Source organism: Pseudorasbora parva, chromosome 8, assembly GCF_024679245.1.
Source record: "Pseudorasbora parva isolate DD20220531a chromosome 8, ASM2467924v1, whole genome shotgun sequence".
Lineage (NCBI taxonomy): Eukaryota > Metazoa > Chordata > Actinopteri > Cypriniformes > Gobionidae > Pseudorasbora > Pseudorasbora parva.
Genome location: NC_090179.1, coordinates 42,347,250 through 42,371,830, shown reverse-complemented (window position 1 = coordinate 42,371,830; position 24,581 = coordinate 42,347,250). Strand labels below are relative to the sequence as shown.

General features: G+C 40.8%; 2 protein-coding genes and 1 pseudogene across 4 annotated transcripts in view; all 3 read right to left on the bottom strand.

Annotated features, from left to right (window-relative positions):
• LOC137084845 (gastrula zinc finger protein XlCGF49.1-like) overlaps positions 1-7,607 on the bottom strand; it is a 32,403-nt gene extending 24,796 nt beyond the window's left edge. Inside the window, exon 1 of one of the 2 annotated variants that reach the window (XM_067451339.1) lies at positions 7,543-7,607. The gene's annotated coding sequence lies outside the window, so the exon portion shown is untranslated. The remainder of the gene's footprint in view (positions 1-7,542) is intronic. The other variant, XM_067451340.1, reaches the window with a different exon arrangement.
• The window catches only part of LOC137084841 (gastrula zinc finger protein XlCGF57.1-like), a 103,990-nt gene that overhangs the window by 58,272 nt on the left and 21,137 nt on the right, over positions 1-24,581 (bottom strand). The window lies entirely within an intron of this gene.
• Positions 22,151-24,581, bottom strand: part of LOC137084558 (zinc finger protein 721-like) — a 72,458-nt pseudogene continuing 70,027 nt past the window's right edge.

The following is a 24,581-nucleotide window of genomic DNA, read 5'->3' as shown; positions in this document are numbered from 1 at the left end:
ATTCGGTAATTATGTGGGCGCAATTATCGCCGACACGCATAGCATCGATCCTGGTAACAGTCAAAGAACTGAAGCTAGACCGTGCTGTCACTGTAAAGCAGTTCCAGAAACTGTTAGGCCTCATGGCGGCTGCGTCCAACGTGATACCTTTTGGCCTGCTGAACATGAGGCCGTTATAGTGGTGGCTCAGAACGAAAGGGGTCTCGCCGAGGGGAAATCCACTCCGCACGATCAAAGTCTCGCGGCGATGCCTTCGTGCTCTGGGACCTGTGCTGGGAGATCATGTTCGTCGCGTAACGCTAACGACAGATGCTTCCCTCACGGGGTGGGGTGCGACGCGACCATAGTTTCGTTCGTCCCAGGGTCTATGGCAGGAACATCAGCGGCTATGGCACATAAATCGGCTAGAGATGCTCGCTGTGTTTCTTGCATTGAAACAGTTCCTGCCCGACCTCAGGGGCCATCATGTATTAGTCAGAACAGACAACACATCGGTGGTCGCCTACATAAACCATCAGGGGGGTCTGAGGTCCCGTCCCCTATACAAACTGGCACCTCAGATCCTCCTGTGGGCCCAAGGGAAACTGCTTTCCATCAGGGCAGTTTACATCCCAGGGGTCCTAAATCAGGAAGCGGACATCCTGTCGAGGCAGGGGCCGAGGCCCGGGGAATGGAGACTCCACCCCGAGGCGGTAGAGCTCCTGTGGCAAAGATTCGGGAAATCAGAAATAGACCTGTTTGCTTCGGCAGAGAATTCCCACTGTCCTCAGTGGTTTTCTCTGTCACACCGCTGGGGCTGGACGCCATGGTACAGGAGTAGCCGAGGCTGCCCCTATACGCATTTCCCCCGATTGCTCTGCTTCCGGGAGTTCTGGAGAGGGTACGCCGGGACGGAGTCCGTGTACTTCTAGTGGCTCCGTACTGGCCGACCAGAATCTGGTTCTCGGACCTAATATCTCTCCTGGAAGGCTCTCCCATGGAGATTCCGACCAGGAGGGATCTCCTCTCTCAAGCGGGCGGGAGATTCCTTCATCCCCGCCCAGAGTTATGGAAACTGTTGGCCTGGCCTCTGAGGGGGCCAGGCTCCTAGTAGGAGGGTCTCTCGACTGAGGTCGTAGAGACCATCCTGCACTCCAGAGCTCCATCCACGAGGAAACTGTATGCTCTGAAATGGAGATTGTTCTCAGCATGGTGCAGAGAACGCCAGTTGGACCCAGTTAACTGCCCGGTTGGTACAGTGCTGGAGTTACTGCAGGCGAGATTCTTGGCAGGGTTGACCCCCTCCACAATAAAGGTGTACATGGCGGCCTTAGCTGCTTTTCACACTCCTTTGGGTGGAGTGTCTTTGGGAAGACACCCTCTAGTTACATGTTTCCTCCGTGGCACTTTAAGGTTGAGGCCGGTTGTACATTCGAGGGTCCCGACCTGGGATTTGGCCATTGTTTTCCGATAGAGGAAATATCAGAAAAATTCCTCACCCTTAAAACTATCTTTTTACTGGCCATCTCGTCCCTTAAAAGAATTGGGGATATTCAGTCCCTGTCGGTAGGGCCCTCATGTTTAGAGTTTGCGCCTGGCATGGTAAAGGCGTTCCTTCACTCCAGACCAGGATATATCCCCAAGGTTCCTACGAGCCCTAGGGGTCCCGTCACTCTGCAAGCCTTCTGTCCTCCTCCTTTCGTGACGTCAGACCAGGAAAAGTTAAATCTGCTTTGCCCAGTTAGGGCACTTGACACGGACGTCCAGAGAGCTGCCCTGTGGAGAAAGACTGATCAACTATTTGTCTGTTTCGGAGCTCCTAAGAAGGGAGCACCCGTGTCTAAGCAAAGAATGAGCAAGTGGTTGGTCGAGGCCATTTCACTTGCTTATGAAGCGGTCGGACAGCCGTCTCCTCTGGCTGTCCCGGCGCATTCTACCAGGGGTATGGCTGCTTCTAAAGCTCTTCTGTCGGGGGCTTCCCTCCAAGATATTTGTAACGCGGCAGGCTGGTCTTCGCCGCTAAATTTCCTAAGGTTCTACGAATTGGATGTTGCATCTACAGTTGGGGCACAGGTGTTATCGTAGTCGTGTGCGCTACAGTTTCACACATACGAGCACTTGGTCCTATGGCGATGTGGGTATAAGCGTTCTTACAGCGTTTCGACGCAGCTCGAGTTCCCAGATAGGGAACATCTCGGTTACGTATGTAACCCTAGTTCCCTGAGGGGAACGAGACGCTGCGTCGCCCGGCCATACTCCCGGCATGCCCGTGATCACTTACTTCAGGCTGTTTCAGAAGCTAGTTCCTGTTTGTGTTTGCGGACGCTTTATAGTTTCCGGTCGATGACGTCACCACGTCGATGACGATCGTTCTCCTGAATGGACTGGTTCTACACGCGCTTCACGACACAATCACGCAGCGTCTCGTTCCCCTCAGGGAAATGGAAGCTTCAGCTTAAGTTCTGCCAGGAAGACTTAATCACTTAGTCACTTATTAACCTAATCTCTGGCCAATCACGTCTTCATATTTTCTGTATAAAGGTCGTACTTACACGTTTGAGTTCGCAGATGCCGATGCGACAATAACCTCCATCCTCCCCACCACCACCAGGATGGTTCCGTCCATACCTCCAAAGGGTATTCATCTTCAGGCAGGAATATGCTGATCCGCTACCCTCGGATTATAAACTATGGACGGGGCCTATGCCAAAACTTTATTATGCTTGCTGGGCTGTCAATAAATGTATGCTACATTTATCATTCTATCTCCCGAGTCTTTCTGGTAGAAATAGGGTTACATACGTAACCAAGATGTTAACAGGGCTGAGTGAGAATATGCCGGTGTGTGTCAACTCGCTTTCAGTCAGAGAGGAGAGCGCAGCTGGTATCGATACTGTAAAAACTGAGAATCGTATCGTTTCAGATATTCCAGTATCGATACATATCAAAATATTGATATTTTTGACAACACTACACTGTTTAATAATAGGCCAGAGGAGAACTAGCACCCCGACTGAGTCTGGTTTCTCCCAAGGTTTATTTTTCTCCTTCATGCCCTGATGGCGTTTTGGTTCCTTGCCACTGTCGCCTTTGGCTTGGCTTGCTCAGTTGGGGACACTAATATTTGGATCCAAGTTATACAAATTAAATTTATTAATTAGGTCATATTTGATTCTGTAAACCATCCAAATCAAATTAGCCAAATAAAATTTTGTTGTAATATTGTCCTGTTTAATAATGTGAAGCTGCTTTGAAACAACTGTCATTGTAAAAGCACTATATAAATAAAGTTTATTCATTGTTTGAAATTGGTTATTTTTCACAGCTCTTATAATTGTTATCTAAAAATATGAACTAAGTCGAACTAGACCTTTATGCATGAAACAATTCAAAAATATGTAGATTTACAAACACTCACATCAGGGGTGTAACTACAGACAGTGAAGCTGCAGGATATTGTGACACTCACATTTCAAATGTAATGCACTGGTTTCAGATTCGAAAATCACACGGTATTTGCGCTCTACCGCCGGGCTTAGGATACTGACCACCTTTTCATTAGAGCATGTGAGCGAAGCAGAGTGGTGTGACACTCCACTAGATATTCCTCTCTATGCCAGCGAGCTCCACAACTCACTCTAAAATATGAATAGTTTTATTTAAAGTATTGATTTCAAGCTTTCTTTAGATGTATGTTTCCTGTTTATGTGATAAGTATTCACTGAGTTTCAGATTCTCTGGCAGACAGAAAGTGCACCTTTTTATTTATTTTACAAAAGCACAAAGTTTTGTTGTTATTGTGACTACACAAATAAAAACATTTTTTGTTTATAATTATGTTTTAAATTTATCTGTATGGCCAAATATTACGGAGTATTGCAATTTTTATCCACTGTCACGACTAGTGAGGAAAAATCCATCAGAACACGTTGGCGTGTTCGTCAGCCAGAGGGTTAAAGCTACACTGTGTAACTTTTTTAGTTTATTCTTAGCTAAAATCACTTAGTTCTTTCAAAAATATATGTGCTCATTAATTTATATTTACTTCTTTCAAGTAATAAAGTATTCTCGTAAGTTTATAATATACCATTGAAAATACATACGGATGAGGGGTTCGAATGTCGGTCCCCATGTTGCCCCTCCATCTTGAAAGTACATTTGCCAAAGAGGGACATACCCGTAAATTCAAGCTTCGCTTTTCGCGTTTTGACACTCGATGGCACTGTGTCGAATGTGAAGAGGGGGATTGCTGAGGCTGCTATATGATGATGGAGGATCACTCTTATTCTCGAGGATATTTGCCAGAGTCGCCAAGGAAGCGGAAAAGAGAATTAAGACGGCAACGCAACAGGCAAATCAACAAGACAAAAGTAAATATTGGAGTGGCCTTTCCAAGATGGAAAGAGCTCATGAGGAGCAACGATTTCAAAAAGGACGCCGACGTTGCCTGCTTTCTTCTCGACAGGTAATATTAATTCAGCCTATTTGTGTATATTGGAAGTTGTATTGTTGCTTGGCTAATTATATCATGGTGTGCTGTGCATAACACTAGAACGACGTCTAGGATAGTTTTCCTCGCGTCAATGATGAAAAAGTATTGTTTACCTTGTAACATAAATCCATGTTCTATGATGGATAACATGAGATTAATATTTTAATTGCATTATAATTTGTAGGCTATATATGTAGGCACTTTAAATTTGAGTTATTTTTCATTTATTTTATTGTATACACAATTAATGTAGTCTAATCTGATAATGCTAGTGTAAGTTAGCTGTTTCTAAGTGAGACTTTCACCTTTACTTTTACATCAGTCCTGTAATCTTATTCATTTAAGACATATTATTGTACGATGTAAATATGACTAGCCTACGAATGACTAGCCTACGAATGGGGCACTGGTAGGTCATTAAAGGATATGATATAGCCTACAATGTAAACTTTGCCTTACGCTAGTGATGTCGTACAATATACAGAATAACTACAGCACTGATGAAAGTTACTTTACTAAGATTAGCTTGCATTCGTCTGGGAACCTGATAGCTGATGTGAGCAAAGAAATGGTAAAAAATAACGAAAACGTAAAACTATTATTCATTTTACATAGATTAATTTGATTATAGTTCATTTGGCAAATTAAATAACTGCGAATTATAATAGTTTTCAAAAGTAACCTCATAACTTGAAGCAACATGAGCAACACTCACCGAAGAGGTCGAACTGGAAGCCGCTAAATCGGCCACCGTAGGAGTTGAAACAAAATCGAAATTGAGAGGAACAGAAACTATTATTCACTGGATGGTCATATACCTTTTTACCGCTAGATGGGGGAAAATATCACACAGTGTAGCTTTAAAGAAAACTTAGCCGATTTATTTTATATATAGTTGCGATTTATTTTATACATATTCACCTCGGCGATTCATCTAAACAGCATTGGGATGTTCATTAACCATATAACGCTGCAAAGGTATTTCAATGTTATTTTTACCACAAAGCAAAGTATTATCAAGAACACGAGCGTGTGTGTTGGAGAGACACGCAAAAAGTACCATAAGAAACTAATATACCGGTAGGCTACTGCTTTTAGTTGGTTTAAATGGGCGACCAACTAAAACAGTCTAAAACAATTCCAATTGTAGCCTTCAGGAAATTAAAAAAGCTCAGGTTTTTTTCTGCCTGTATTGGGCATAAGATTAGTTGCCTAATGAATGTGTGCATAATGTGAAATAATTTAATAAATGTAGTTACCTTTCCTGGTAGCCTTCAATAAATTAACATGGCTACGAAAATTATTCATAAAACATAAATATCAGTTGACTAGATTTAGTTTTTTTGAAAATGTAAACAACCATATCAGTCGCTGACATGGTTTCAAAGCTTTATTGTTATCTAATTTTGTGTCCTTTAGAACATCTTAAAATGCACATATAGATTATAGAAATTAAAATTTTCTTGGCGGAGCATGTGCCCGAACCACCCTAACTACCTCACATTTGGAATCTCAGTGATTCTAAAACTGTGCCTTTATTACAATTAAGGAATGTAGGCCCTACAATACGGTCATACAGAATAAGGCCTTAATATCTGATTTATAAGTAATAAACAGCCAATATCCCGATTTGGACCCTAAAGTAAAGTGTTATCATTTTTTCATACCCTCACTCTGACCCTCCCCTGTGCAGTCCAGGGGGCCCCTCGTAATAGCCTGCACTGGGGCCCATCATTACTAAGTTACGCCAATAATTCACATCCAACTGTTATTTGTCTTATTGACATATTTAAGTAATATTACACCTATATTCAATACTAATTTGACTGAATCCAGTATATCAAGTCCACCGCAGGAACTGTACCCAGGAACCAGGAACTTTGGGGTGGCACTCGGTGTGTTTAGACCGCAGGAACCAGGGTCTAAATGAAGTTCCGGGTAAATATTTCCCTCTCCAAACGGCCCTGCTCGCGAGGTAGTACTTTTTCAAAGTTCAGGAACTTTCGAGGGCGGGACTTGGGCGCTGAACATGCTGATTGGTTGAGCTCACGCAGCCTTTTATTTCAACCTACATTTTTAAAAGTCTTTTGCGAGGTTCGGTCTACGCTCAGTAAATATCAGTCTTGCTCTCTGTCTGATGGCGCGCGTTCGTCTCAGCCATCTCACGTGCAATGTCCGTAATAGCTGATAATGATATACATTGTCATTTTAAATCTAGCTTTACAAGCTTTCTGAATATGCTGCTCTTTTCTGTCGTTGTTAATTACCTCTTTAGTAAACCTAACGTTATACATAACCAGCAAAAGCAGCACAGCTTGAATCTCTTCCATACTTGTTATAAAAAAAATTAACAGTCTTTTTTTAACCATGTTAACGACCTGACCAATTACTTTTAAGTGTGTGTCCTTACATGACGTGACAGCGTGCGCCGCGCTCATGTTGACAAGAGAGGAAAGCTCATTTTTCTGAGGGGTAAACTTTTTATTTCGTAAGTTATGAAGATAATGTTGGAGTAATGACACAGCGTATATTGCCCCAGGCAGTTTTTACTTTAACGCCTGACAGAAGAATTCTTTTTTTTCTGAGATGATTATTACACTTTACAACAAATAAATAGCTTATATAATACTGTATTAGCCCTGGTGGCCGTTAAGAGTTGCTATGGCTACAGTTAACACACTCCAGCTGCTGGAGAAAACAGCGTTGACATTTTTTTAAGCAGCAGACAAACCGCATGTCACAAAATGATTTCGATTGAAAGTCATCACATGTAAACACCAGATCGGTTTAGATAACATCTCATGTAAACAGTCCACTAAATCTTTCAATCGGAATGGGGAAAAAAAGTTATTTAGTATCGTGCAAAAATGATTACTGTCCGTCACTGACTTGGAGGAGCAGTCCTACATCACCGGACTAATTTGCCTAATCTTCACGGTACTTTACATCGCGGTGGAAACGCAGACAGTAGCAGGTCTGGGAGGAGAAAAGCTCCTGTAAAAAAAGTTCCTGGTACAAATTGTTCCGGGTAATTTTGGTGGAAACGGGGCTTTAGTTACGTGTTTTTTTACCTCTTGTGGTTTGTCCGTTCTCTCATCTATCTTCATTTCTTCAGGTTCGCGCTCTCCAGCTGCCGCAAACACGCTCTCAGCTGCCGTGAACACCTACCGCACACATTGAGCAGCAAATTTTTCCTCCAGGGGGCGCTCGTTGATGCCAAATAACCGAGAGAAACAACATCCGCTCCACGTTAACTGAGCTGCTGAAAACAGCCATCTCATTCCAGTAAAGATCATTTAATTTATCAAGCTGAGACAAACCTTGGAAATGTTTTAAAATCTGTTCCTGCCTCAGAATTATAAACAGTTTTATAATACAGAGCATATGGATGGCACAAGTCAACAATATTCTTTCAGAAACCTGAAATGATTGAGACGTGTTAATTAATAACTAAATTACATCTATAAAAAATCTTTTTTTTTTGTGTGGCTCCAGTTATGAAAGACTTATGGATTTATACACGTACAACAGGCAGCAGTTTCACTTTATCTTTTATTCCTCTTAAGCCCCTTTCACACTGCACGTCGGACCCGCAATATTCCCGGAACATTGCCGGGTCGCCTTCTGTGTGAAAGCAACCACGTCCCGGGATTGATTACTGAATTCGACCCGGGTCGGGGACCTAGTAATATTGTGGTATTCGACCCGGGACGAGCGCTGTGTGAACAAAAGCCGAAACTAATGCCGCAACGTGTACGTAGTTATTGTGCGACTCCTAGAGCTTGATTTTTTAATAATACAACCCAGCAGTGCCAGAAGAGCTCGTCGGTGTTTTAAACGCAGAGAGTGTTCATATACAAAAGAAACTAAAATTAAACAAGCAGAAATGTGCGCAAACTGGACACAAGTCGAGACCACGGAGCTCCTTACTATCCGCGCTGAAGCTGAGATCGCTCGCCATTATACGTCACATCAGGATGTCACGTGTCAACTCGACCCAGGACCGTTAAGCGGTGTGTGTGAAAGCGCACATATTACGGCATTTCGCTGGCAGGGTGAATGGACCAAATCTAGCGGCCCGGGAACAAATGCCGGGTCGCATTATCCGTGTATTTGCCGGAATCGCAGTGTGAAAGGGTCTTTAGAGAGTGAAAATCATCCTTTCTGCCCAATTCAGTAACATTTCAAAAGGGAGCATGGAACTAAAATTGAGCTGAGAAATCACATTATACAAGAAAATTGTTTAACATAGAAAACATACCTGATATAAAACACACATATAAACAGCCTCTTTGAGTGTGAATCACCCTTTTGTTTTCTATTAAATAAATATGATGTGCACTTGTAGCACTGTTCCAGAGTTTAGGTGCTAAATAGTAAAACTGACCGCCTGCAGTTGATTTAGATATTCTAGGTATTATCAGCTGGTCAGAATTTTGAGACCACAATAGACCTGATGGAGTATAATGTGCAGGACTGGCCCACAGCATAGGCACATGCTAGGGGCACCACTCGTCCATAGGGGCCCCAAAATCAGTACCGCAAAAAACAAACAAAAAAAAAACCCGCCCAGCGAGTGCTTTAGTGCGTCAGATATAGAACACGCGATCAGATTAACATTGGGAATGGGTTGTGCCGCGTCGCCTCTCACGCATCTAATGTAGACAGGATTGCTTTCGTTTTTTAGGGTGCTTGATCGCTTGCGCCAGACAGTGCAAGTTGACTGATTATTTATGACAGATGGCCAAATTCACTGTGTCAAAAAGACTGAAGCCCACTGATGCAGGGAGGATAAGGGATAAAGGGAAGGGATAAAGACAGAGGCAAAGGGATGTAATGAATGAACAGTTTATCTAATTAAATAGTAAACTATGAATGTACGCTAATTAATTCCAGCTATTTTTACCTTAAATTTTATGCAAGCAGCTGTTATGGGTACTCAGTGTAATTTTGTAAAAATAAATGTCAGTTTTTGTTAACACATCACTTTTTAAAAGCCTAATGTAACCTTTTACAGTTGTGCAATTTTAAGGGGATATATGGCATTTTTAAGATGTATTTTCAGAAATTAGTAATGATATTTATATACAGGCTTATTTAAAATAGCATTTTTAAAAATGAAATAAAATGCACATTAAATATCTACATTTCTCTGTTTAATTCATGGTGAAAACATGAATGTGCATAGTTTAGTGGGAGATTGCTGCCATCTACTGGATTCAGGGTACAATTTTTAAAACGCAACCAACATATAAAACAACAACATGCATTACAAAAATAAAACAGTACCAGTGTTTCCACAACTTAAACTGGTAACATGTAATGTTAGTGCTAAATCTTGATCCAAGGGGCACCAAGTACCATCTTGCCTAGGGCATCAAATTAGCCTGGATGCCAGCCGAATTTAGCCCTGCCCACAACATTTTTAGGTCGGGCAATTCGAAATGGCATTTCTCCATAGAGGAGTAATTATCTCCGAACAGAAACTGTTCGGACCAATGAAATGATCAGGGCGGGCTTTGGACAGATGATCAACAGGAACGTAATCATGCACGTCATCAAAGGAGCTTGGATTTTTTTAGGCTTGTTCGAGATCCATTGGCGCTGCGCAGACCGATCGGTGTATGACATCAAAGTACCGCGAGAGAGATTCAAAAGCATGAGGAGTAGTTTGCTCTACAATCGTTCTCGCGGTACTTTGATGTCATATGCTGATCAGTCTGCGCAGAGCCAATGGATCTCAAACAAGCCTATTTACTCAAATCCTAAACGGAGAGCTTGTTTGTATCTGCATTCACCTTCATAATTTCTCTCAAAGATGATCATGTTGGGTAAGTACTCTGTGTATCAATAAATTCCTTTATTTTTTTACAACACCGGCAAAGATCGTTTATTCCAGCGCGTGTGCAGACAGGGTTGCCAAGTTTTTACAGCAAAATCCGCCAACTACTAGCCCTAAACTTCTCGGGGGGTTCTCCGGGGGGAAAATGGTGTTTGGGGGGTAAAATGTGTTATTTTGGCAAGGTTGCTGCTAAAATTCGCACTCATGGGTCTATATATCACATAATAGTCGCTTCAACCTTTGGACATAGAAAACAACCGTGGAAAAAAACGCGGACTTGGCAACACAGTGCAGTTGAGCTCTGTCTGTTGACATTTAACAATCCGTTGCTTCGTTGCTCTGATTGGTTCACTCCATTGGGCTGTGATTATGAGGCGTGTTTCAACCGAACCAGGAAAGACATCAATTGGATTGACCTACAAAGGTCTATCCAATTGATGTCTTTCCTGGTTGGGTTGAAACGCACCTCATAATCACAGCCCAATGGAGCGGTTTCAGACTCATATTCTGACCAGAATTGAGTATGACCATGTCAGGCTAGCAGCAAATTGGTCAGGGCTGGGCCTGATAATGGGTGCGTTTACATGCACACCAGTCAGCTGATAACTCACAAATATCAGCTTATTGAAATAATCAGTTTTCCCGGTTTACATGCAAACCAGTAAACTGACAACGCAAGTGAACCGCATTTACATGACTTTATTAATAAACCGGGTTATTTCCTTGTAGTGACATCAAAAATAATGTTTGTATCTGACTCTGAGTTTTTCAAATGTTACATCAGTTGTGATGTTAAAACGTGCACTGTGTCAGCGTGAGATTTACGGCTCATATTATTCCTAATGCAGTTAAAGATGCAGCGTTTTGACTGAACCTCTTCTGCTTCATGAGATGAGAGAACACATTTTGCTATTTTCTGTCTTAAAAGAGTCTGCGTTTTTGACATATGTTCTTATTTCATGCAAAACGCTAGCTCCCTCTGTCTGGAGGCGTTTAAATCTGCTCTAAGTTTGCGTTATTCTCACCTATCACACATGCGCACTTCAATAAGCCGACAGAATGCAGGTTAATGCTTTACATGCAGCGCAAAATCAGGATAAGAGGCAAAAAACGAACTGTCCCAATCAGTTTATCCTTACACCGTTTATGACCTTACACCGATAAAAGAAAACGGGTTACCGCGTTTATATGACCATGTTCATTGTCGGCTTATTAGGCATAATCAGCTTAAGAAGGTTCATGTAAACGCACCCAATGTGTTAAGAGCTTGCTTAAGTACTGGGGAGCTAAACCATTTAGTGCTTTGTAAGTAATAAGTACGATTTTAAAATGTATGCGATGTTTAATAGGGAGCCAGTGCAGTGTTGACAGAACTGGGCTCATATGATCCTGGTTCTAGTAAGAACTCCAACTGCTGCATTTTGGACCAGCTGCAGTTTGTTTATTAAGCGAGCAGGGCAACAACCCAGTAGAGCATTACAATAATCTATCCTTGAGCTCATGAACACATGAACTAACTGTTCAGCATTTTGCATTGAAAGCATGTGCCATAATTAAGATTTTTAAAGATGGTAGAATGTCGTTTTACAGATGCTAGAATGGTGGCATTGAAATGAAAGATTGGTATCAAGAGCACACCCAGGTTCCTGACTGACGACGAGGGCTTGACAGAGCAGTCATCAAGTGTTAGACAGTATTCTAGGTTACTACTTGTGGAGCTTTTTTTGCCCAATAATTAAATATTCTGTTTTTTTCTGAATTAAGCTGCATTTGTAACTATTCATCCAATTTTTTTATATCAGCTATCATTCTGTTAATCTTTTGAATTGGTAAGTTTCGTCACAGCGTGAAGAAATATAGAGCTAAGTATCTTCAGCATAATTAATAAATGAAAACTAACGCCATGCTTCCTAATGATATCTCCCAGAGGGAGCATATACAGGGTGAAAAACACTGAGCCTTGTGGTACTCTATACTGAACTTGTTATCGGTGTGACATCCCTTCATTTGCGGCTAAAACTGATTATGGTCAGATAAGTACGATTTAAACCATGCCGATGCAATTTCATTAATGCCAACATAATTTTCGGGTCTATTCAAAAGAATATTGTGGTCGATGGTATCGAATGCAGCGCTAATATCGAGTAACACTGATAAAGAGATACAACCACGATCAGATGATAAGAGTAAATCATTTGTAACTCTAATTAGAGTAGTCTCAGTGCTATGATACGGTCTAAACCCTGACTAGAAATCGTCACAGATACTATTTCTTTCTAAACAGAAGCATAGTTGTGAAGACACTGCCTTTTCTAGTATTTTTGATAGAAACGGTAGATTTGAGATTGGCCTGTAATTGATTAAAAATTCTTTAGGATCAAGATGTGTTTTTTTAATAAGTGGTTTAATTATAGCCAACTTAAAAGTTTTTGGTACATATCCTAATGTCAAAGATGAATTAATGATATTAAGCAGAGGATCTATGACCTCTTGAAGTATCTCTTTTAATAGCCTAGTTGGTATAGGGTCAAGCATACATGTTGTTGATTTTGATGATTTAAAAAGTTTAGCCAATTCTTCTCCTCCTATAGCAGTGAATGAGTGTAATTTTTCCTCAGTGACACTACAATGCTCTGTCTGATGTGATGTTGTAGACAGCTGCATGGTTATAATTTTATTCCTAATATTACTAATAATAGTTTGCAGACCCGCCGGTTCCTGCCAGGTTTGGGCTGGTAAATGCTAGATCTCTAGCTAATAAGACTTTTGTTTTAAAGGACTTTTCACGTCCCGAGGATTGGATTTCTTCTGTGTAACTGAGACATGGCTGAGTGATGGTGAGTCTAGCGCTTTCAATGATTTTTTACACCATGACTGCTGCTACTTTAACTCCCCGCGAAAATCTGGTCGAGGAGGGGGAATAGCAAATGTATATAAGAGTTATTATAAATGTAAGCAGATATTGCTGTCATCAGCTTTTAGCAGCTTTGAACTGAGTGTATTTGAGATAGGTCGCTCTCACACAGTGTTGTGTGTGGTCTATCGGCCACCCAAGTAAAATAAGGACTTTTTACATGATTTTTCGGATTTTTGGGCTGAAATCATGCCTAAATATGATCGTGTTCTTATTGTTGGAGATTTTAATGTTCATGTATGTTGTCCTGATAAGCCAATGGCAAATGGTTTTTTAAACCTCATTGATTCTTTTAATCTTGTGCAATCTGTGTCTGGACCCACACAAGAACATGGACACATACTTGATCTTGTTTTATCATATGGTTTGCCTGTTATTAATTAGAGATATGTAACGCAGTGTTTTCTGACCGTATGCCTGTATTATTTAAGACTACTCTTGCCTGTCATACAGTTAAACCTCGCGCTATTGCACGGCTCTGTCGCATGATTAACCCTTCCACTGCTGTTCAGTTCTCAGTTGCTTTTAGTCAGAATTCCATCATTCCTCAGTCTGTATTGAACACAGATGAGCTTAGTTCATGGTTTCACTCCACCTGCCAAACTGTTTTAGACACTGTGGCTCCATTAAAATCTAGGCAGCCTAAAACTAAACCTGAGCCCTGGCTAAATGACATGACTCATGCTGCCAGACGTGAGTGCCATAGAGCTGAGCGCAAGTGGAAAAAGGACAAATTGCAGGTGTCTCTTCAAATGTTAAGGGATTGCTGGCGTCATTACCAGGCAATTGTGAAGGATGCTAAAAGAAAACGTTTCTCAGATATTATTCTGGCTAATTGTCACAAGTCTCATGTTTTGTTTAACACCATTGACTCACTTTTAAATGCCCCGCAGAATGCTTATATGGAGACATCCCCAGCTATGTGTGAAAACTTCCTTTGCTTTTTTATTGATAAGGTCACTTCTATTAGGTCTCAAATTGTACCTTCAGCTTCAGACCCTTCAGTCTCTGTCCCTTGCTCGGCTGTTTTTGATCATTTTGAGCAGGTGACTTTTTCCTCTTTAGAGGAGGTTGTTGGTCATTTGAAGCCTTCGGGTACTGCAAATGATGCTGTCCCCCCTCGACTATTTAAGGTGGTTTTCCCAACTATAGGACCATCTGTTGTTACAGTTATAAATAGTAGTCTGACCTCGGGCGTGGTCCCTGAAATTTTAAAACATGCAGTAGTTCAACCTCTGATTAAAAAACCAGCCCTAGATCAGTCAGTTCTTGCTAATTTTGGGCCTATTTCTAAATTGCCTTTCCTTTCAAAAATCTTGGAGAAAATTGTGTACAATCAATTATTGGCCTTTTTGGAAGAACATAATATACTATTATAATTTTTAATTATATCTTTTTAGCTACTGACTCTGGTGACTATGTTATCCTGGTGCTTTTAGATTTAACTGCTGCATTTGACACAGTGGATCATAAAATATTGATTTCACGTTTAAGGCAGTGGGTGGGCATCAGTGGCATAGCTCTGGAGTGGTTTAGGTCATACTTAGTGGATCAAACTTTTTGTGTTAGGTTAGGTGACTACGTATCCTCCTCTGCTCCTCTGTTGTGTGGGGTCCCACAGGGCTCAGTCCTCGGCCCTCTACTTTTCTCTCTGTATTTGCTTCCACTTGGTTCCATACTTAAAAAGTATGGCGTTTCATTCCATTGTTATGCAGATGACAGTCAGATTTATGTTCCTCTTAAAAAGAAAAATGATAATTCTGTTGGACAATTACTCGCTTGTCTCGACGATATAAAGGCCTGGATGGCTTTGAATTTTTTAAATTTTAATGATAAAAAAACAGAAGTGATGGTTTTTGGAGGCACCACTGGGACCCCGCCGGTGGATCTGGGCTCCTTGACACCCTATATTAAACCTAGTATCACAAACCTAGGAGTTAAAGTGGACCCTGAGCTTAAATTTGACAGTCAGATCAAGGCTGTTGTCAAATCAAGCTTTTTTCATTTGAGGCTGCTGGCCAAAATAAAGCCAATCCTGACTATTTTTATTTTATTTTTTTATTTAACCTTTATTTAACCAGGGAAATCCTTTGCGAACAAGTCTCTTTTGCGAAGGAGCCCTGGCCAAGAAAGCCACAATCAAAGTTCCACATAAAATACAAAATCTAATAAATACAATGAACATACAAGGAATAACAACCAAGAGAAAAATAAAAAATATTTTTAAAAAAAAAAAAAGATCCCACTGTAACCATAGACTTTTCCTAATTTGTGAAGCAGGGACAGGTGCCCATTGTGCCTGCTTCCCGGCACTTTACTATCCTCTTAAATTGACCAAAGGAAACCAAGTTATCAAGTTTCAAGTCAATCTGTAACAGGTTCCACGCTAAAGGGGCAGAAATTCTAAATGCTTGCTTCCCTAACTCTGTGCGAGCCCTAGGCACAACCAGGTGGAGATTATCGTTAGACCGCAGAGAGCGAGTGCTGGCCTTGAACGACATAAGCCTACATAAATAAGGGGGCAGTGTCCCAATGATGGATTTATATATAAACAATCGCCACCGGGTTAGTCTGCGCTGGGCAAGGGAAGGCCACTGGACTAGACTATACAGAGTGCAACAATGTGTAAAGGGTTTGCACCCTGTAATAAATCTCAGTGCACCATGATAAACTAAATCCAGTTGGTGCAAATATTTATTAGGGGCATGCATATATAAAAAAATCACCATAGTCCATAAGAGTCATGAAAGTAGCCTCTACCAATTTCTTCCTTGTTGCAGGAGAAAAGCAGGCCTTATTCCTATAATAGAACCCTAGCTTTAACCTAAGTTTCCGTGCTAAACTTTGGATATGAGCCTTAAAAGTCAAATGGTCATCAAGTAAAAGCCCCAAGTACCTATACTCAGCCACATGCTCTATTAAATTTCCTTGCAGTGTGACAATTTTTGGAGGGGTTGCTGTAGAGTTCCTATTATTTGAAAACAGGACCGTCTTAGTTTTATTTGCATTTAACACAAGCTTGAGGTCAAATAGACAAGATTGTACAGTGTCAAAGGCATCCTGCAGGTACTGAAAAGTCTGATGAAGGGTTTCTCCACAAGCGTAAATTATTGTATCATCAGCATAAAAATGAAACAGAGAATTGTGGACATTTGAACCGAGGTAATTGACATAAATGGTAAATAAAAGTGGGCCCAGCACCGATCCCTGAGAACCCCCGATACAACTTGTAAAAAACTTGAAGAGATACCGTCAAAAGTGACGCACTGAGTCCTATCTGAGAGATAATTTTCAAACCAACCAACTGCCTTCTCAGAAAGACCAATGTTGAGCAATCTCTGTTTTAAAATACAATGGTTCACTGTATCAAAAGCTTTAGAAATATCGATGAAAAGAGCTGCACACATCTTTTTGCTGTCCAGTGCCTCAATGATGTCATTCACAACCTTCAGTGAAGCAGAGATGGTACTGTGTTCCTTTCGAAAACCCGACTGAAACTCTGAGAGAATATTATTAACACTCAGGTATTCTTTCAATTGTTCACTTACTAGTCGTTCTAGGACCTTTGACAGCACAGACAAGTTGGAGATAGGCCTATAGTTGTTTAGCAGGGTAGGATCTCCTCCCTTTAACAAGGGGAGGACATGGGCAGATTTCCAGATTGATGGCACAACATTCTGAGCCAAAGACAAATTAAAAATATACATTAGCGGTTTTGCAACAAAATCTGCAGCAATTTGTAAAAAAATAAGGAGCATGTGGAGCATGTTTATTAATAAGTTGCAAAAATCCATTATGAAAGTATTTCCAAGCTATTTCCACATCATCAATAAGCCTAATGCTGTCCCAATTAAAATAAAATAAATCATGTGTAAAACCTTGTAAGGAGAAATGTTTCATATCACGTTTTTCAATGCATCGAGGCCTAGATTTTGGAATTTTGGCATTTCTAACTGCAGCAATCGTGCAATGATCACTGATGTCATTAGCAAACACACCAATTTCAGAAAATTTATGGGGAGCATTGGTCAAAAGCAAATCAATTAGAGTAGATTTCTCTGGATGTTTTGGATTTGGACGAGTAGGAGACTCAATTAATTGTGTAAGATTTAATTCACTGCAAAGACCCTTGAATCCGTCAGAAGCAGGTTTGATCCAATCCCAGTTCATATCGCCTGCCAGGACAATCTCACTGTACTGCAGCTGTGATAAAAGCTGTGACAGCGTCTGAAGGGTGTCAGCTACTGCAGAGGGTGGTCTGTAGCTTCCAACAACAGTGACCGTCATGCCTTTATACACCTCAACATTTAGGGCCAGAAATTCAAGTTGTTTACTCACAGATATGGAAAGAACTACACTGGCAATGAACTTGCTCTTTACATATAAAGCCACGCCCCCAGCCTTACGAGGCCTGTCAGTTCTGAAGACATTATATCCACCGACAGCAATGTCTTTGTCTGTGACTGATTTAGAGAGCCATGTTTCTGAAAGAATTATAATATCTGCATCGGTGGATTTTGCCCAAATACGTAAGGAATCAATCTTAGGGAGCATACTTTGCATATTCAAATGAATAATACCCAACCCAGACCTATTTTTAAAATCAGCCGGAGTATTGCAGATCTTAGAGTCAATATCAACTGGGCCAGGATTTGGCTGCACATCACCACAGATAATTAACAACCTAATAATCAAACATCTCTCTTTCATTGTTGCACCAAGGCTCACAGCATTTTTTTTCCCGTATGTAGTGAGTTAAAAAACAACATAAGATCATTGTCAGATAAAACAGTAAAGCTTTTCAGAACAGCAAGACACAAAGAGCGAAGAAGGGATTCTGGAGGAGGACCATGAAAGGGCTGTAGTTTTTGCACAGGTAGCTCTGGCCTGGAGCAAGTCATACTGGGAACAAGTGAGGGACCCCAAGCCTTCACTAGAGAGGTTTCATAAGAGTCATAGTTCATATGCCCGTGTCCCCAGAGCAAGACAAAACTCAACAGAAAAAATGTCATTTTTGGCACTGTAGAGTTACAGCTTAAAAAAAATGCAGTTTGCTTGGCAGATGACTGCTTGTGCAGGCAATTAGAAGGCTGGAGAGTTCAGTGGCTCAGAAAACAAGCACAGATGCAGGCAAAGGAAATGTCTTACCAGTCGAAACCAGGTGAAGCAACAAGACGGGTATCATAGTTTACCAGTAAGGCCAAGTAGGAAGCCTGTTGAAGACCATGCAGGGGGAAACTTGGGCAGCAACAACAGCAAGAAGGTGCCAGCCAAACAGCTAGAGCAGCATGCAGTGAGGGTTAATGAATTAGCCAGGTCAACGCAGCCAAGCAGCAGTAGCAAACAAATCCATGTGGCGGGGAGACATGAGCAGCAACAACAGCAAGGAGATGAAGCCAAACAGCCAGAGCAGCATGCAGTGAGAGTTAATCAATTAGCCAGGTCAACGCAGCCAGGCAGCAGCAGCAAACAATTCCAGCAAAACTTAGCAGCTGAGATGGTGTAGGCAATGGGCAGAAATTAGTCAGGAAGTTGAGGCATTAAAATAAAATAATATAAAAGAAATTCCACTTCTTGGTAGATTCGTCGGGTTCAGCAAACATTAGACAAACTTTAGACAAACAAACACTACTACACATGTGCGGCCATCTTGGATTCCAAGACAACAGTTTGAAACTGTAATCCATGCCTTTGTAACTACACGGCTGGATTACTGTAATTCATTATATGTGGGGGTTAGTGGGTCCTCCATCACCCGTCTCCAGATGGTACAAAATGCAACAGCACGTCTTTTAACGGGCACACGTAAACATGAGCACATTTCCCCTATTTTAGGTTCTTTACATTGGTTGCCTATTCAATTTAGGATCCATTTTAAAATTCTGTTATTTGTTTTTAAATCACTTAATGGTCTTGCCCTGTCATACCTCTCTGAGCTTGTGCACTCTTATAAACCGGTCCGCTCACTCAGATCAGATGATCAGCTGCTTCTGACTGTGCCTAAATCTAAGCCTAAGCTCAGAGGGGATCGTGCATTTGCTGTGTTTGCCCCTAAACTATGGAATGATCTGCCTTTGCATGTTAAGCAGGCTTCTTCTCTGTCTGTTTTCAAAACCCATCTTAAAACCCATCTTTTTTCTTTGGCTTTTGACACTTAGATGTCGACTTTATTTATTTGATTTAATTTGTTACTTTGAATGCTTTTATTGAGTGGCTATTAATTGTATATATGTTTTTCTGTACAGCACTTTGGTCAACTGTGGTTGTTGTAAAGGGCTTAACAAATAAAGTTGGTATTATCAATCTTACTAGTTAAGAAGTTCATAAATCATCTAAAGTGCATCAATAGTTTCTGTGAGTCAATAGTTTCTGTTGCAACATCAAGTTCCTCTTGGCTATCTGGGATGCTGAGGAGATGGAACTGATAAGGTAGATTATTTACAAAGCAATCTTTAGTCACAGCTTTGATAGTCCGACCATATTTGAAGCGAGGGGACGGTCACAGCGGTGATAGTCCTACCATATTTGAAGCCCTCCCCCATATTATTATGAATATTATTACATAATAATATGGGGGAGGAACTCATTTAAAGTTATGTAGTCGTCAGGTTTTTGTCAAACACAGAACATCTAGGTTATGATCTGTAATCATATCATTAACAATAAGCGCTTTTGGAGAAATGGATTGAATATTCAGCAACCCGAGCTTTATTATTTTTTCATCTGTATTAGGCCTATATCTGTTGTTTATTTGCTGGACATCAATTACATTTTTACTGTTGAATGGTTGTGATGGTGTTTTGTATTTACTAATTCAGGGAACAGACAGTCTCCATGTGATAATATCTAGGTGAAAGAGTCTCTATGTGCTGGGATTTAGCTGACTCTGGTGATGTGAGACAGCTAGCAGAAGGTTGGTTAAGCCAGTCTGTCTGCCTCATGACCTGGGCCCCAGTGAGTCAAGATTTAGTTCCAAAAATTAATAAATGTACAACCCAACCAAAACAAAACAAAACATAAGAGTGCATAGCAAACTGCTCCTGAACAAGCGCTGAACAACTGCCCCGAAAACCTCTTTCTCCGTACTTAAATCAGATCCTGTGATGAGCAACAGATGCATGCAATTCCCACACCAATCACCCAACCAAGCCTGCAGTCTCCCTCTCATTTACTGAAGCTTTCGCGCCTCGATCGCCCCCCGGTGACCGGTCCCAGTATAGCCGCCCCTCTGTGTTTTCTAATGGACGCGAGGCAAACTAAATAATAAAATTACACTTCAAAAAATTTTCCCCAAAGTTAGTTTATGTCACTGAAGGCAGTTATCATCACGATGATTTCATTTCAGGTGTTCGTTTTAAAAATAAGTTTAGTTTGAGTTAGTTATTTGATGCTATAAAAACGGGGGGGGGGGGGGGGGGGTGACGTCATGATTGACAGCTGAGACTGACGGCTTCTCTGAGTGAAGTTGTCACTGAGGCACTAACAGACTTTTTTCGAAATTTTTGGGAGCAGATTAGAGCTTTAGCTTTAATTTCTACGTTTCCATAACTGTTTATTTCACACCAACATAATTAATTGTTCTGCATCTGCGAGAGTGTGGGCGGGCTTTTGATATCGCAGCTGTACTTCCTGCTCTACTTCCTGTGCTCTACTGCGCAACTCCGGTCCCGAAATCGCTACTGCGCAGACTCTGTCCCAAGATGTCCTCGCCGTGCAAGGCCGCCTGAAAGCTTCAAATCTGCCAAGCGGAAACGGATGATGTCGAGTCGTCCATATTTTTTTACGGTCTATGCACCCAACCTGCAACAAAAGGAAAAACCAAAACACCAACCAACACAACTTAATATTAACAAAAGTCAATCTCAAAACCTCATAATGTCAGTCACTGGATCTCAACTCAAAGTCAAGTAATTTTCTTAATTTAGTCAAGCAAGTCTCAAGTCCTTAAATTTGTGACTGGAGTCAAGTCATGTGACGTCGACCCGCAAATTTTGTGGAAACGGGTGAAAAACATCCAACTGTGTCGGATACAGGTGCGGGTCGGACAAGGGGGAAACAAGGGTCTAACACGGGTTTAAAACAGTCACGTACAAACGTAAAAATGTATGCATATTCTTGTCTTGCCTGTATTTCAAGTTAATCAGATAATTTTAAAACAATATCAGGTTATTTGTGCTCGCGCCGATGCGCGCCCTCCCTGGATTCTCTCACTTTCAATCTCAAATCTCACAAGGCTTCGAGCGGGTCGCACACCGGACTCAAAGCTCAGAGCCGGACACGCACATTATATATGCGCAAGCTCAGTTTTGAATCCATTTCTGACAGAAGAGCTGCACGATGTGTGCATCTTGTAGCACAGGGTGAAATCAGTAGCAATAAATGTGTAGGCCTATGTAATGTTATATGCTAAACTGATTTTATTTTGGGTGCAAATCAGGTGTCGGTTCTATTTTAAGCGGGTCGAGTGCAGATTTGAATTAGTGCTCCGTGTCGGAAAATGGGTCGGATGCGGATTAACGCACCGTCGGTACAGGCGGGTGCGGATTTATAAAATCGGACCCGTGCAGGACACTGACACGTGTCCCACATCTGGTGTACAGAGCTTATGCCATCACGTTACATAGGCTACATTCAAATTTTCACTTGAGAGGGCATTCATGTCAAAAATTTTTTAACTAGGACACTATTATTGAATTCTGATGTAATTTTAATGTAGAGAATTAACTGGTTTTATGTAATTAAACAAACAAATTTGAAAAAAAAAACATTGAAATTAAAAACTAAAATTAAGGAAATTTTTTCACAAATAACTTTTGTTACATTTGTTTGCAGTCTCTTTTAATTTTGGTATTTCTTTGCGTAAGCGTCCAATCAAAGAATAATTAAATGATCTTCACGTGAATAACTGAATAAAGCACAAATCTTGTGGTATTTCACAGCAACACTAGTTTATTAATTAATTAACTACATATGATTTCATGATTTACATTTTTGATCTGAAGAAAACATTTGCTCACTGTGACAAAGAACAGCACGTTTTAAAATCAGTCACTTGCTCATGTGTATTCAGGATTCCAGACTGAGTGAAACTTTATCCAGTATGAGTTCTTTGGTGCCGTTTCAGATGGTCATATCTAGTAAAGCTCTTCCTACACTCACAGCACACATAATCTCTCACTTCATCATGTGTTTTCTGGTGCAGTTTAAAACTGAACAGCCTTGAAAAACTCTTTCCACAGAGAGAACACACATGAGGCTTCTCATCTGAATGAACTGTCAGGTGTTCTTTTAGATGTGATGATGAAATAAAATCTTTACCACACTGATCACACTTAAATGGTTTATCTCCAGAGTGTACTCTCATGTGTTTGTCAAAGTTTCCTTTATGTGTGAAACTCTTTCCACACTGAGTGCATATATACAGTTTCTCGCCAGTGTGAATTCTCATGTGTGTGTTAAAGTTTACTTTTAGTATGAAACTCTTTCCACATTGAGGGCATGTATACGGTTTCTCTCCAGTGTGAATTCTCATGTGTGTGCTAAGGTATTCTTTACGTGTGAAACCCTTTCCACACTGAGGGCATGTATACGGTTTCTCACCAGTGTGAATTCTCATGTGTTTGTTAAGGTCTCCTTTATGTCTGCAACCCTTTCCACACTGAGTGCATGTATACGGTTTCTCTCCAGTGTGAATTCTCATGTGTGTGTTAAGGTCTGCTTTATGTGTGAAACTCTTTCCACACTGAGTGCATGTATTCGGTTTCTCTCCAGTGTGAATTCTCATGTGTCTGTTAAGATTTCCTTTATGTGTGAAACTCTTTCCACACTGAGGGCATGTATACGGTTTCTCTCCAGTGTGAATTCTCATGTGTCTGTTAAGGTCTCCTTTATGTCTGCAACCCTTTCCACACTGAGTACATGTATACGGTTTCTCTCCAGTGTGAATTCTCATGTGTCTGTTAAGGCTTCTTTTAAGTGACAAACTCTTTCCACACTGAGTGCAGGTGTGCAGCTTTTTGGCTTTTGTTCTTTGAGTTGTAGAGTTATGATGTTCCTCCTTCACTTCATTCAATTCTTGTCTTTCCAGTTTCACTTCCACCTGGTCTAAAATACACATCAAGTTAGAATCAGTTCAAGTGAAGATAAGGTATCAGATCTTTCATGAAGCAAAATTTGTATTTTTATATATATAGATCGATAGTTAACAATACATTTGTCAAGTACTATACATGTTTATAATCATTAATCGTTCATAACCTGCACTTATACCATACCCTTATTTAATTTGTAATAAATTACCAAAGTAGTCAATGGAGAATCAAGAATGGACACCAACCTGTTTGTTCCTCAGTATCTTCATGTTTTATTCTGGATGGTTCTGGATCTCTCATGTCTTCAATCTCCTCTTTAATAAACTCCATCTTTAACGGTCACACAGAGTTCAGCTGTTAGCCCTGGAGTTTGTCCTTCTCTTGTAGGATGATGTGAATATTCCCAGTATTTATTGGTGAATTGTTGTGGGCGGGTCTTCACTGCAGGTGTGAACTGTGATCACTGCGTTCTGATTCAATCTGCATTTAAAAAGTACAGGCCACAATGTTTAACTGAGCCGCTGAAGAGCCAAAAGTTCCCTGTTTTCACCTCATTCATTATGGTGATGTCTGAGGTCTTCTGTAAATTGGCACATTAACAACATTTTATTGGTTTCAACAGGTTGAAACAAACTACAGGATCATCACCTTTAAAATTTCCCTTCAGTTATATTTCACTTGTTCAAGGAATATATGTGAAGATTCAAGTGAACCCTGATTTAATAACAGAAAACAGAAATGAGATCATGTGTCTGTCCATCAAATATCAGATTTTTAATGAGCCAAAGTTTAGTTGTCACTTCATTCAAAATGTGAATGAGACCTGCAGTACAAGATTTGGCTCTAAATGTATGTCATATATCCCTAGCACATGTACATCGGGCTGACCCGGTGCACAAAGTTCCATCGGCAAGACGTACTGTAGCTCAGAGAGCGTTTGCTAATTGGGAAAATGTTGCCGGGCCATCAGCATCTGATCGCGAATGCTCTCTGGCCGACGTGTGGATGATGCAAAATTGTAAATCCTGGCCACTCTGCATGGCCTTTCTAGGACCTTTAGGACCTTTATTCATTTAAGCTGAACCTTTTGGGTTTTACCCAGATAGCACATTGGCATAGAATCAACGTTACTCACGGCATCAAAGACCAAAGTCAGACACGTGTGGGATTACAAATTTATAAATTGTTATATCAAGGTTCCAATGTAATAGTATACTAACAGTTTGTTATGTACATAATGCTTTACAGTTTGGAGGTTTCAGG